The sequence below is a fragment of the Ailuropoda melanoleuca genome, chromosome 10, assembly GCF_002007445.2.
Source record: "Ailuropoda melanoleuca isolate Jingjing chromosome 10, ASM200744v2, whole genome shotgun sequence".
Lineage (NCBI taxonomy): Eukaryota > Metazoa > Chordata > Mammalia > Carnivora > Ursidae > Ailuropoda > Ailuropoda melanoleuca.
Window position 1 is genome coordinate 9,468,350 of NC_048227.1, and position 14,703 is coordinate 9,483,052.

Here is a 14,703-nt window from a genome sequence, read left to right on the forward strand (position 1 = left end):
CCCGATTGCAATGCTTGCTCTCTCCCTTTGAACTAGCAAATGTCTCTTTGTCCTTTAAGACAGGCTAGAAGGTCTCCTTCCCCCAGGAAGCCTTCTCAGACTGCCAAGGCAGGGTTGGTGCCTCCTCTGGGCTCCCACAGCCCCATGCTCAGCTCAGAGCACCCCATTTCTCCCTTGCGATAGTCTCCTTGCTGGACTAGGGCTGAGGCTCTGCTTGGTTTATTCCATACCTGGGGCCTGGCACACAGTAAGTGTTTGTTGAATGAATGAGTGAATGTACCCATTTTACAGACAAGGGACGTGAGGCCCGGAAGAGCAGTGCTGGTGGCTCTAATTCGTGTGGAGTATAGACACAGTCCTGTGAGTTTCTAGGGGGGCTGGTTTCCAGCCTCCTGAAAGTGGCAACTAGGATCTGCCTGCTCCTGACGCCACCTTAGGTCAGGCCCCTGCAGGAAGCCACAGGCTTGACCAACGCAGCCCCCAGGAGCTGGGAAGCAGGGCAGCCATGGGAACAGTCTTTGGAGATCTTTGGGAATGCTTCCTGAAAATCAGGTCACCCAGGACATCCTCCCGGCAAAGCCAGAGCTCCTGGGCAGGGCCGAGGCCTACCTCTGGGCCCCTCTCTGCCCCCCCAGCTGGGTGGAACTCAGGGTGGGGCAAGCAGCACCCGGAGGGTGTGGTGGGAGCAGGGAGGTGTTGGGGAGAGACAGGCCTGATTTATGAGGCAGGCAGTGATGCGGCCACTTGGCAAGGTGGGCACTCACGACAGACCCTTGCAGATAAGAGCCCAGAAGTATGTGAGCGATGTAAACCATAGTGGGGGGGGCACCCCAGTTTCCCCGTACCAGCCAGAGATGCCTAGACCAGGGCAGGACAGGGCAGCCATCTTAGACGGAAGGAAGCATCAGGACCTTCCAGGGCCGGGCTTCACTTTCCCCACCAGACAGCGTGAACCCCTCATCCTTCCCCATGCTGCCACCTCCACACCACTGCTCAGACCATGCCCATCCCTCCCACTCAGATTCTGTGTCATCATTGAACCTGTTCAACTCTGTACCCTCTCTCAAGGCAAACCTGCTCCAGAATTTTCCCTGACTTCAGGCCCTTCTTCATCACTGCCCTCAGACCAGGTTAGCCTCCCCTCCCTCGTGGCTCATCATGGCCCTTCTCAAGGTCAGCCTTCCCAACCTCCTGCACTTCTCAGGGTGCACCCACACTCCTTGACACCTTGGGGCCTTGGCACCCATGACGACACAGCTCTAAAATCCTTCTCCACGCGAATCTGCTGGCAAACTCCTATTCAACCTTCAAAACCCATCTCATAAGGTCCACACTTCCAGAGTCATCACTGCTGCTCAAAGGTAGAGGAAGGCGGTCCTTAGCTCCCACAGCCCCCCAACGTCATCCCAGCCCTTTTACCAGACTGCACCTCCTTTGATGGGGCTTCTCCTGGGTAAACACCTCCTATGTGTTATTTCTGGGCCCCCAACTTCCACCTTGGGCTGTCCAGGACTCAGAATCTCCAAGGTCAAGGCCAGAGTCTCCCTTCTTTTGTGAAGAGGACCTGCCCTACAACACGGAAAGGATAGGGCCTCCACTACCCCTTCACCTGCCCACTCTCCATCTACCCCCCAACCCTGACCCATTGCCCTCTATCCTGATCACAGTGGTCATGTGAAGGGAATGCCCAGGACTGCTGAGAGAGGAGGAGCCTGAGGCTAGAGATGGGGGCGGGGATACATAGTATCCCACCCCAACTCAAACAGTGGTCGAGCCCCAGCTGGTTGACTCCCTTAAATGGCACTGTGTCCAGAACAGGTTGAGGACATGCCCGGTCTCAGTAGAGGGCACAGGACCTACCAGCTGGGGCCTGGGCAGGACACAGGAGCAAGGGGAAGTCAGCGTGGGCAAGGTCAAGGGCTGCACCTGCTACCTGCCCAGAGCTGAAGATACTCATAGGCAGGGGCATACTAGTTGTATGGGGCAGGGAGATGTACCAGCCGAGAGCCCCAGGGCAGGAAAGAGAACCAGGCCATCAGCCGGACACACCGGCCAGCGTCTGCTGACTGACAGCAGAGGCACCGCAGGCTCATGCTAATGGCACGGCCATCTGCTAGGGCATCCAACACAGATTCCCTTGGCTGTGGGCACAACCTGGGGACCCACGTCTGCAGACAGGACTGTGCGTGCTGAGGCAGGGCCCCCGCCCCTGCAGACAGCCACGACCCCTCCTCACTGCCCTCCCACAGGAATGTATGACTTTGGAAGGAGACTGTGTCATCCAAGAAACATTCCATGTTTTCCTTGGTGCGTGTTCTGGGAACGTGGCGGGAACGCTGTCCACACTGCAGTCCACATACTTGGGCGGCTGCCGGAACGCTGGGCTGCCTGGGCCAGCCGTGTCCTCAGTCCAAAGGGGCCCCGGGCTCTGGAAAGCCACCCTTCTCCACCACCTGCCCAGAGGCCTGGTGGGAATATCTCCGGGGTTGGGATCAGGTTGCAGTAAGGGGCATTTCACTGAGAATGGAGGTCAACTGCGCCTACCCACACCCAGGTCCTGCTTGGACAAGTACTGTCTTTGAGTCTGGGAGACTGAGACATGGACGCCAGTTTCTCTACTAGCCAGGCACACTGACTTTGCGCAAGCCACACACCTCTGTGAGCCTCAGTCTTACCCTCCATACAATGGGTTCCCTCAGGGACTTCTAACTCCAAAGGGTCTAGAGTTAGAAACTTTGGGTCTTGGCCTAGATAGCTCATACCAACAGCACAGAAAGGGGCCCACCAGTATCCCCATGCCCACCTCATGGCAGGGACAGCCTGTGTTCCCTCTGGCCTCTTGCCTGCAAGAGTTTCTTCCTTCCTCCTTCTTTGAGCCCAGAAGCCAGCTACAGGGCCTGGGACACCCCCTCTCACTGGTCCCCAGCTTCTCCTTCCCCTTTGGCCCTCTCTCATCTCACCTTGATCCCTGGCCTTGTGCTGCGGGTGACCGATCAAGGTGGGGGTGGTGGGGAGTGCTGTCCACATTCCTCCCCTCTCCAGTGGGGAACCCGGGCCCAGCCCTCAGGTGGCTCTGGAACATCTCAGAGTAGGGGGTGTGCTTCCCCGGTCCCCCGGGGCGGCTGGAGAGTCAGTGACCCAGCAGGTCCATAGCAGCCAACCCTCCCTCCGAAAGGCCTCCCACCAAGACAGCAGGTTTTTGCGTCCCTGAGCCCAGACGTGAGGTTGGCTGACACCCGCCAACCACCCTCCAGCCAGTCCCGAACGTCCAGGCAATGGAGCCCCCATAAGGGGCAGCCCCGGGGGGCACATGGGGCCCCAGCCACAGCCCTAGGCTGGTCACCTGCTCTGCGGGAGCTAACAGCAGAGCCCCAGCCTCTTCTGCTTTCAATTTGGACACGGTGGACAGAGCTCAAGGCTGCTCATGTTTCCTTAGATATTTCTGGGCTGGGGCCCGGGGCAGGGGCTGAGGACAGATGTTCAGGGAAAGAGGAACCACCTGCCCCCGTTTGGGAGGCCACATCAGAACAGCAGACCTGGGGCTGTCAGACCTCTGCTGAACCAGGTGCCAGGACCCAAAGGATGGTGAAAGCAAACACCTCTTTCCACCGGCAAAGACCGGAGGCCTGCTGCGGGGAGGAGCCTGCCAGGACCCCCAGGGCACCTGCCTCTTGGCTTTTGTCTGAACAGCTTCTGAGATGACAGCTCTGAAGTGGAGTGGGGGAGGGGTCCGGTCAGAGACCCAGGCGGGGTTGAGCCCCCAGCCCCTGCGATGGGAGCAGAGGTGTATGTCTCTGTGAGGGACATCAAGGCCATGCCCTCTGGGGCCTGGCCCTTCTGACCGGCACCCTAGTTTGGGGGATTCCGAGCCCTTGAATCTACCAGACAGACAATGATCTCTCAAGACCTAGCACACCTGCTCCCCGCCCCCAGCCCCAGACCACGCCTGGGACCCCTGGAGCTAAGAACAAAGGCTGAGGTGAGCAGGCCCTCAATCACCCTTTGGATCCCTTGACCTGCCAGGCCTGTCCTTCCTGCCTGCCCCCTGCCCAGCCACATTTGCCTTGGCCAGCCTCTCCCCCAGCCCTGTGGAGAACCAAGTGCCTGGAGTTGGTCACATCCGGCCCAGCCGTCTAAACAGGCCTGAGGCCCCAGAGCTTGCCGGGCCCAAGGGGAGCCCAAAATAACATCTGAGTCAGCGTCCCTGCAGACACCCCCACCCGCCTGAGCCCACAGGGAGGTGCCTAGAGGAGGCCCAGACAGAGGACCAGGCCAGGTCGGGCAGCCACCTGCTCTGGTGGGGCCCAGCCAGGGACAGGCACAGCCCAGAGGGCAATGAGAGCATTAAGGTCAAGAGAGGGAGGCTGGGGAGCAGAGGTAGAAGGGTGGCCTCTAAGGGACTCCTGTCTAAGGGAGACACAGGTGTCTGCAGATGGCAGCCATCCAGGTGGTAGATGTCACACCAGTAGGGCCCTGGGGGGCATGAAGGAGACCTCAATCCAGCCCAAGGTCAAAGAAGGCTCCCAGAGGCAAGCAAGTGCTGAAAGATGGGTTGGATCTGGACAGGACAGGAATGGGGGAAACGCACCCTAGATGGGAGTAAAATGCACAGAAGCCCAGGCGAGGACGAGAGCCCGAGCACTTGGACTCATATCAAGCAAGGTGGGCATCTCCACAGCCCACGGCAGGTGCTGGAGTCCGCCCCTCCCCCCATGGCCCGCAGCATGGCCAGGCTATCGGCCCACATTATCCTGGCTAGGCACAGAGGTGGCCCCAGCAGAAGGGACTCTCTGTCCAGAGCCATCCACATACTCCTCCCCATTCCTTCAGGTTGGCCCCACCCCATGAGATTCCAAGTCTGGGGGCAGGCTCATGCTGGCATCAGGGACAGGAGCTAGGCTGCTGTCACCCAGGGTCCAGTGTGGCCCTGGGCTGGGGGAGAGAGCACTCCAGGCCCTAGGACCGAGGACTGCTAGAGACAGGAGGCAGGAGGCATATGGCCTCGGCTTCGTCCCGAAGGTTGTTCTCGAGCAAGCTGGCCCAGGCAGTGCCGTGTCCCCACGTTCCCGGATGGGTGGCTTGTGCTGGTCCCCTCACATCACAGCCCTTGGCAGGAGGGAGGTCGCTGTGCCCCTCATCTCTAGGCTGGCGCAGGAGGCGGATACCTGAGTCCCCGCTGGCCTGTAGCTTAATCCCCAGCTTTCCTGAGGGCGGCTCTGCTGTTCTTGGCCAAGGGCCTCTGCTGAGCCTGGCACGGCCCTGGCTTGGCCCTCACCAGCAAGTGAGGGCTTGGCCAGGGCCCAGCCGGGGCGGTGGCCATGATAGAAACACAGAAAACATGGGGCCCAGGAGGGCAGCGGCCCCCCAGCAGGTTGGGGCTCACCTCGTGGGGCCCCTGTGGTCCAATGGAGGCTGGAACGGCCTTCTCCCAGCTTAGCTGGTCCCGAAACAGACAGAATGTAAGGCCCTTTATGCTTCTGAAACAAATGCAGTCTTTCCCAGAGGGAAAACCACCAGAAGATTGAGAGCAAAATCCTGGCCCTCCCTCCCTCCCATGACAGGCCTTGACGGAGTCTCCATGTCCCCGGCTCGGTGCCGAGCTCTGGGCAGGGGGCACGGAGATGAATTTCCTGCGGAGCCCCGGGGGCCCCAGTTTCTTGCACTAGCCCTGAGCCAGTGATCCGAGTGGGGCCGCGAGGTTGGAGGTGGGGCTGCAGAGAGTGTGCTCCTTGGCTCCTCACCCCAGGCCCCTCCGATCAGTGGGGAAGCTGAGACTTGGGGCCCAAGGGCAAACAGTTCAAAGTGGGCAGTGGGGACTTGACCCTGAAATCCGTAGCCCAGAACCTTGGTTTTTGACTATGCTGTGAGTTGGGAAGAGAGAGACTATTTGCACCCGTCTGTGTTCATATTCCCATGCACGCGTGCGTGTGTGTGTGTGTGTGTGTGTCTATACGTGTGTGTGTCACAGCTGGAGAAGGGTGGAGAACACTGAGGCTTCTCAGAGCAGGAAAGACAGTGTAGCAGGGCAACACCAGCGGGCTAGCCTTGGAACAGTGCCCGAGCAGGCCCCAAGGACTATTTTAGATACCCCGGAGCACCCCTGGTCTGTTTAAAGGGTATTCACACCGTTTTGCTCACAAGGCCTTGTTTATGGATCTCCTCCCTGAAAGTCACCTACAGAGACATAATTCAACGGGGGGAGCCCCAGTCAGCCACTAGAGTAGGTCTTACCACCGTCACGCTCTCAGTGCCCATCACAGGGTCCGGAATATAGCACATGTCCTATCAGTATGTCCTAAACATGCCAGTGCTTCCAAACCAGACCTCCTGATTAATCCCTGAGTGCCCTCGTATGTGTCCTTGAAACTCCACTTTGGATTAATCCTAATGGGGAGTCAGACGAGATCAGAGACATTAAAGGCAAAACCCCCAGCGGTTGCTCCCAGACAGACATTACCAAGCAACTGTATGGTTCTCACTAGCTAAATCGGGATCCTTCTTAACACCCTTCCAGGCCACCGCTGCCAGGCAGCCGTCGTGGTTGGCAATGGAAACTATTTGCCATCCTGAGGTGGGGACAATCTCCTCTAGCTTTGAATCTATGAACAAGGGGAGAGAAGTGACCAGGAAGTTTCCAGATGGTGGGGTGGGTTTAGGGAGGAGTGAGGAAAGATTAGGTAAGAAGGCTCCCTGGAGATTCTGTCTGAGGACCCTTGAAGCTGTGTGAATGGGTAAGCTTGTCCCACACCCGATGGGAAAAGCAGTGCATATGGAGAGGGGACGGGGGACCCCACTTGCTGCCTGAATCCTGACAGAGGTTGGAACAAGCACTCATTCCAAAAACCACAGGCAGCTCAGAGCTTTTATTAATTCCAGGGCCTGGAGGAAGAGCTGGAGCCAGGGAAAGAGGCAGGGCAGCTGGTGACCCAGAAGGGAAGGAGTTTTCCCAGACACCGGGGCCACCGAGCTTGGGAAGGGGTGTGCAGGCAGGCTGAAGCCTGGTCCTCTGAGATTTAAAATGCTCTTGGGTCAATGTTAAAAGTTAAAGGTAAAACTATAAAGCTTCTAAAAGAAAAACCTAGGAGAATAACTTCATGACCTTTGGCTAGGCAAAGATTTCCTAAACAGGACAGAAAAAAAGCACTAACCACTAGAGAAAAGATTGATAAATTGGACTTTGTCAAAATCAAGAGCTTCCATTCACCAAAAGACCACATTAAAAGAAAGGCAAGCCACAGAGTGGGAGAAGATCTTTCTCATACATATAACCAACCACAGAATCATATCAGCATATATAAAGGACGTCTGCAACCCGATGGGAAAATAGGAAACAACCCAATTTTCAAAAATGGACAAAACTTGAGCAGGCACTTCACAAACAAGGGTGTTCAAATGCCCAAGAGGCAAATGAAAAAGCATTCACCATCATTACTCATCAGGTAAATGAAAGCTAAAATCACAATGAGATATGCTTATACACCCAACAAAGTGACTAAAATTACAAGACTTGCCCATTCTAAGTGTTGACAGGTTGAAGACCAACTGGAACTCTCGTCTACCGCTGGTGGGAATATACAACAGTACAACCACTTTTTCTTCCTTTTTTTTTTTAAGATTTTATTTTTAAGTAATCTCCATGCCTAATGTGAGGCTCGAACTCCCAACCCTGAGATCAAGAGTAGCACGCTCCTCTTGAGCCAGCCAGGCACCCCCGTACAACCGTTTTTTAGCTATCTGGAAGTTCCTCAAAAATTTATGCATATAATTACCATAAAACTCAGAAGTTACACTCCTAGCTCTATACCCATGAGGAATGAGGACATACGTCCACAGAAAGACAGGAATGCCTCTGGCAACATTATTCATAATAGCAAAAAAAAAAAAAAAGGAAACAATCCAAATGCACATTAACATTAGAATGGGTAAATAAATTGCAGTATATTCATAAGATCGAACACTACCAGCAGTGAAAAAGAACTCAGTACTGCTATACACAGCACCATGGGTAAATCTCACAGGCACGATATGAGCAAGGGAAATCAGACACCAAAATACAATCTGTGGAGTTCCATTCATACGAAGTTTGTGTGAAGTTCCTGCGGCGACTGTAACAAATCAGCACAAATGGGGTGTCTTAGAACAACAGAAATTCATTGTCTCACAGTGCTGGAGCCAGAAGTCCAAAATCAAGGTGGTAGATGGCTTACAACCCTCCCAAAGGTTCCAGGGAAGAACGCTTCCTTGCCTCTTCCTAGCTCCTGATGGCCGATGGCCATCCTTGGCATTGCTTGGCTCATAGGTGATTCACTCTAATCTCTGCCTCTGTCTTCACCTGCCTGTCTTCTCCCCATGTGTCTGCATGTCCCCGTGTCTTCACGTGGCCATCATCTCCCTGTCTCTATGTCCCTGTGTCTTCAAATGGCCTTCTTCTGAAAACACCAGTCACTGTATTTAGGACCCACACTAATCCAGTATGACCTCATCTTAATTCGATTATATCTGCAAAGACTGTATTTCCAAATAAGGTCCCATTCGCAGGCCCCAGGGATTAGGATGTGAACATATCTTTAGGGGGACACAACTCAACCCACTGCAAAGTCCAAGGACAGGCAAAGCTAATCTGTGATGGCAGACTTCAGCTGGGCGGTGATCTCTGGCAGGTGCTGCCTGGAAGGGGCACAGAGTCCCCGCTGGGCTGGAAATGCTCTAGATGTTGGGGGGGGTGGTGTTATGGTATCTAGACATGTAAAAATCCCCAAGCCCCCCACCCAAGCTTGGCGCACTTTGCGTGTGCTGTTCTCACTTGAAAATGCTCTTGTGGAGGGCGCCTGGGTGGCTCAGTCGGTTAAGCATCTGCCTTCGGCTCAGGTCATGATCCCGGGGTCCTGGGATCAAGCCCTGCGTCAGGCTCTCTGCATAGGATAAACTATGTAATGCAAACCCAGGGACTTAAAAGTCTCAGGCCCTGCGGAAGTGAAGCCCCCGGAGGCAGAGAAAGACACAAGCAGGAACATGCAGAGACTCACAGGAGAAAGAGACATGTACACGAAGAGACACCGAATGAGAGACAGAGAGAAAGGGACAGAAAGCAGGAGACATCCATCCATTTACTTACCCCCTTCCAGTTATGTGTTCTGGGTCGGGTCAAGATGGGTGCTGGGGACACAACGGGGTCGGGACATAGCCCCATCCCCCAAGGAGTTCCTGGCTGTGAAAGAAATTCCAGACATCCAGAGGGAGTGGGGCCAGGCTTTAAGACAGGTCAGCCCCTCTTCCCAAACGAGTTGGTGTTTCATCCCCCCTCTCTCCCCACCTCCCTCAAGAATCCAGAGATGAGATGCAGTGGGCCAGCCTGGAGAAAGCACGGACTGGGCAGAGGGGTGGGGGGAACCCCCAGTGCAAAGGGCCAAAACTCCAGGACAGGTGCTCTGGGCCCCTCTCAAACCCCGCTCTTCCTCCCCACTCCCTCTCAGACCTTATTCTCTCTGAGGACAGGGGCTGCAGAGAGAGATGCTGGGCTTGGAACGAGGTTCAAATATCGTCTGCCACGACTTGTTGTGGGACCTTGGGCAAGTCGCTTAACCTCTCCAGGCGTCAGTTTGCTCTTTTGAAAATGGGAGGAGGATGTTCCAAAATACAGGTCAGGTATGGTGAGGCCCACAGATCAGTAGAGGCCTGCCATTAAAGATAGTTCTACCAGATCCCAGAAGAAAGGGGTACACCATGCAGGGCCCACACGGGGAAGCACCAGGGCTGGTCAGGAGGCAGTGGGGAAGGAACGGGGCAGGAGCCTTTGCTGGGAAGGAACGGGTGAGGCCGGATAAGCAGGCTCAGGATTGGCTACTTTGAGTAATGTAAGTGGGCTTTTGGGTGTAGAGACTGTCCCTAATTGTCTGATGCCTGGCCACGCGGTGACTAGGGCAGAGGGATAACGGCTTGGAGCGGGAGAGCCCCGTAAAGCTGGTGGTGGAGGTGAGGGCTCTGGATTGGTTGGTTTATACGTGAAAAGCATGTTTGCTCTCTGTAGGAATTAGCTAGCCCTGGGAGGGATGATTTCTTTAGGGTCAACAAGACCCCAAGATATCAAGGCATCAAAAATACAGAAAAAAAAAATATGATTAATGCTAGGGAATAACAGCACCTCCCCCACGTGTCTGGAGATTAAACCAGTTAGGGTCACGGAAGCTCCTACGGAAGCTCCACGGAAGGTTCCTGGCGGGTGGCAGGAGCTCAGGACAGGCTAGAATCCGAAGCCATATCTCGCCTCCTCTGGGAAGCCCTCCTGGGCTGACCCCACCTGGCACCTCTTTTGCTTCACCCCCTCCTGCCAGGCCTCCCCCGAACACCCTCAGATGCCTTTCTTCTATATCATGAGCTCTCAAACACATAGTTCTAGGGGGGCCAGAGGTCTCACCAGTCTGGGCTGATGGGAGAAGAGTGGGCAGCCAGCCTGAATCAAAGAATTTTTTAAAAGATCTTTTATTTATTTATTTATTTATTTATTTATTTATTTGTGAGAGAGAGAGCATGAGTGCGGAGGGTGGAGGGTTGTGGAGCAGAGGGAGAGGGTCAAGCAGACTCCCCCGTGAGCGGGGAGCCTGACATGGGGCTCGATCCCAGTACTCTGGGATCATGACTTGAGCTGAAGGCAGATGCTTAACCGACTGAGTCACCCAGGCGTCTCCAAAGAAGATTTTTAAAGAAGTGAATGAAAACAATCTTACACCCTCCTGGATACTCAGCCCATCTGGTGGCCCAGTGTGACCAGGAAAGCCCCTTCGGAGCAGTCAGAGCAGCTGAGGACTATTCTGTCCTTCTAGGGCATTTCGAATATTCTTTCAGGAAGGCCACACACCTCCTCAAACCCACCCTTCAAGCCCAGGCAAGAATCAAAACCAGAGGGTCTGCTTTCAGGAGAGGGTGCAATGACCATGATGGCGGTCGGGGAAGGAATCAGAGTGTCCAGAGAGCTTAGTTCCAGAATGTTCCCTGGCTGCATTTGGAGCCTGGGAAGAAGGAGGAGACTAGGGTCTTTGCAGAGGCCATTAAGTCAAGACAAAGTCATGCAGGTGAACTGGTGCCCTTATAAGAAGTAGAGATTAGGACGCAGACATACACAGAGTGGTGAGCACAAGAGGATGCTGGGGAAGGCAGCCGTCCTGTCTGCAAGCCAAGGAGAGGGGCCTTGGGAGAAACCACAAGGTTGATGGGGCCGTAAGTAGGACATTGAAGGTATCCACCTCGGATTCGCAGCTTCCAGAACAGCAAGACAATAAATTCCTATTGTCTGAGCCCCTGGGTCTGTGATCCTTTGCTGTGGCCGCCTGAGCTGACTAGCACGCCCTCTGGAAAGCTTTCCAGAAGCAAAAGCTATGGTTGGAAGACCCAGGTGACCTTCACACAGTGGGGGCCTGATGGTCAAGGTAAGGTCAGCGGTTCTCATGCCTGGAGATGCTTACCCATCACCCGGCAGGCTCATGATAGCACAAATCGTGGGACCCACCCCAGTGTCCGAATAGGCCGATTTGGGGCAGGGCCTGGAAATCCGCATTGCTGACAGGTATGTTCTCCTATGCTGCCAATGCTGCTGGTCCAGGGACCACACTTTGAGAACCCATTTTTTTTTAAGATTTTATTTATTTATTTGACAGAGAGAGAGAGACAGCCAGCGAGAGAGGGAACACAAGTAGGGGGAGTGGGAGAGGAAGAAGCAGGCTCCCAGTGGAGGAGTCTGATGTGGGGCTCAATCCCAGAATGTCGGGATCACACCCTGAGCTGAAGGCAGACGCTTAACGACTGAGCCACCCAGGCGCCCCAGAACCCATGTTTTCCACGCTCATTAAACTCTGAGAACCAGTGGCCCGACAGCCGGAGCCCCCGTGGGAGTCACCTGCAGAGATGGGCCGCCTGGTTCAGTGTTTCTCAAACTCTGCTGTGCACCAGAAGCTCCTGGGAAGACCTCACCCTAGGCCCCTACACCGGGGACTCTGGTCTGGGATATGGCCCGGGCAGTGAGATCGAGAAACCCCCATGGGTTCTAATGCACAGCTAGAGTTGACAAGAACTCACCACAATCCAGTTACACACGTAACTCTAAGCCCCAAGGCTGGTCCGGGAGCAAGTATGACCTTTGCCTCTTTTCCATTCTATCCTCTTCCCTCCGTTTTCAAATGCTGTTCCTGCCCCACTAAATCAATTTCACCCCTGCCGATGGGTCACAGGCTGCAATTTGGAAAGTGCTGGGAGAGCGTGAAGGCTGAGCAGGAAGGGCCAGCATCCTCCTTTACTGGCGGGCTTCACACAGGGCGGGACAGCTGGGATTGTGTTTCCGGAAGCTCCCCGGCAGGCAGGCGGGCAAGCAGGCAGCCTGTGGGTGGGCCGAAGGGCAAAGGCCAGGGCCTTCAGCCTTCCTGCTTTTGCATACACCACCCGGAACGCATCTCCCTTTGAGGGAAGGGAACAGGTTCAACTCTGGCAACATCTCCTCCAGGAAGCCTTCCTGATTACATCCCCTCTCCCAGGATCGCAGGTGCTGGTGTCCTGTTGGTTCCCCCTCCCAAGGCCAATGCCCAGCCAAAGCCGGCAGCTCAGGAATGTGGAGACCAGAAGGAACAAGGGAGTAGATAAACCAGGCCCAGCAGGAGCTCCTGGCCCGGCCTCGCTTGCCCCTCACCCTGCATCCTGGCAGCTGCCCTGCCCACCCCGTGGGACCCACCTGGCACCACAGGGATCAGGCCAGCTGAGGGTTCCGGGCATGGGTGGAGGGGGTCTGCCCAAGGCAGGGAGTGGCCAAACGTGGTGTAGGGATGGAGACCGGCAAAACCCAGGAGGAAGAGAGCTCCCCGCCCAGCAGTGTTCCCAGCTCAGGCTCTTGGAAGGGCTCCTGGGCACGATGGGCTGGAGGAGGTGAGCCCATAAGGGCGAGCAGGAGGGAGCACTACCTTGAGCCAGGCAGAGGGAGCACAGGTTGGGCAGGGGGAGCTACAATTGCTCTGCCCACCAGCTCCTGGAGCCAGCACGGGAACAGCTGGGGTGCCCAGCCCCAGAAGAGAGGGCCTTGCTCTCCAGATGTGGAGTGTACCCCACAGCTGGGGCCGTCACCCTAACAGAAGAGTGGTGTGGCTGGCAGGGTGAAATGCCCCAAAGGCCTCCACTCCAGGCCGTAGTGCTGCTGGGTGAGCTTGCGTACCCCCCAAAGACTCACTTTGCTCACCTGGGTAGCAGGCTAGGTTATGGAACCATGAATACCTGTGTGAGTCTATCCTGTATCCTGCCTGTCCCACAGCTCACCAGGTTGCAAGCCAAAGCAGCCAGAGAGCGGCCTTCTCTTTGAGTGAGTTATACCGGATGCGTAGGAGGTCTGGAGGGAAGATTTCCCTGCCCGGGGATGGGAGAGTTCCCCGCGGGTCCAGGAGCAGATTTCCATGAGCATGCATCCCCAGAGATGGCCCCAGCCCCGGGCTCCCCAGCCTCATCACAGTCCCGTAGTACACAAAGTCACAGAGGCTCCAATAAGATCAGCGAGGCCAGGGGACACCTGGGTTTTGGTTAGGGACGGAGGGTGGGGACAGAGAGAGCCAGTGACCGGGATGGAATTTACCGTCGCCTGCCCACGTGACAGGGGCTCCGTGTTACAATTACATAGACCTACAGGAGATACAAAGAGTGCTCTTTCTGGCAGTCCAAGTTTGTAGACAGGGCTCCCAACCCCTGTGTTTATATTTGGGATAATAATATCCCCAATCGTAAATGGAGATGTGCTTTGTAAACTGTCAAGTGTCAAACAAATGAAAGGCGTGTTCTGGATTCATCCATCCTGGGTCCCCGGGGAGAGGGGGGGCGTGCAGAGTCTGCCCGGCTAGCAATGTTCCGCCCCAGACAGCAGCAGACAGCTCAGGAGGCGATGTGGGAACAGCACGGGGCAGAACAGCACGGCCTGTCCGGGACACCCACCCCTCGGCTCGCACGGGCCAAGGACCCAGACTGACAAATGACTCAGACACACAAACACCCAGGCCTGGGCAGAGGAGAGGCGTTGCACAGAGCTTGCTGGATCAGTGATGCGGAGCTCGAGAACTGGGGCATGGAGGGGGGTGGTGCTTGTGAGAAGGGGGCTTTCCCCCCGGCCCTCCCTCCCTCCCACCAGCCTGTCATATGCTTTGGTCACCTAAATGGTGTCACGGACACCCCCCCCCGCCCCGGATTGTAGCACGGGCTGTCTACCTGATGCTTACAGCCAGGAGTTTTCACTCTTAAAGGCTTGTGGAGACCCCTGTCCCTATAAGAGGAAACAGGGGTTCCTGTGGNAAAGGCTTGTGGAGACCCCTGTCCCTATAAGAGGAAACAGGGGTTCCTGTGGGTTAATTACCATTGATGTCACCATTATTGGGTATTACTAGATGATCCGCCCAAGCTCCTGACGACCACCAGCCCCCTCTGTACCCCCAACCTCCTCTTAGCACCCCAGCCTGGGTGATGCAGAAACACCCACACTGAGGTCCCAGCCGCCTTCCCAGCTCCCAAACTGCCTCTGCGTACCACCTGTTCTCCCTCAGGCCAGTCCCACGTGATGAAGTGGCCCAGACCCACAGCTTCCCATCCGTCGGCTTTTAACTGCAGACCCTTTACCTGCAGCAAAGTCTGACATCTGTCACCTTGGCAGGTTCCTTTCCTTTCCTGGCCCATGCTCAGAGAGGTCCCCCT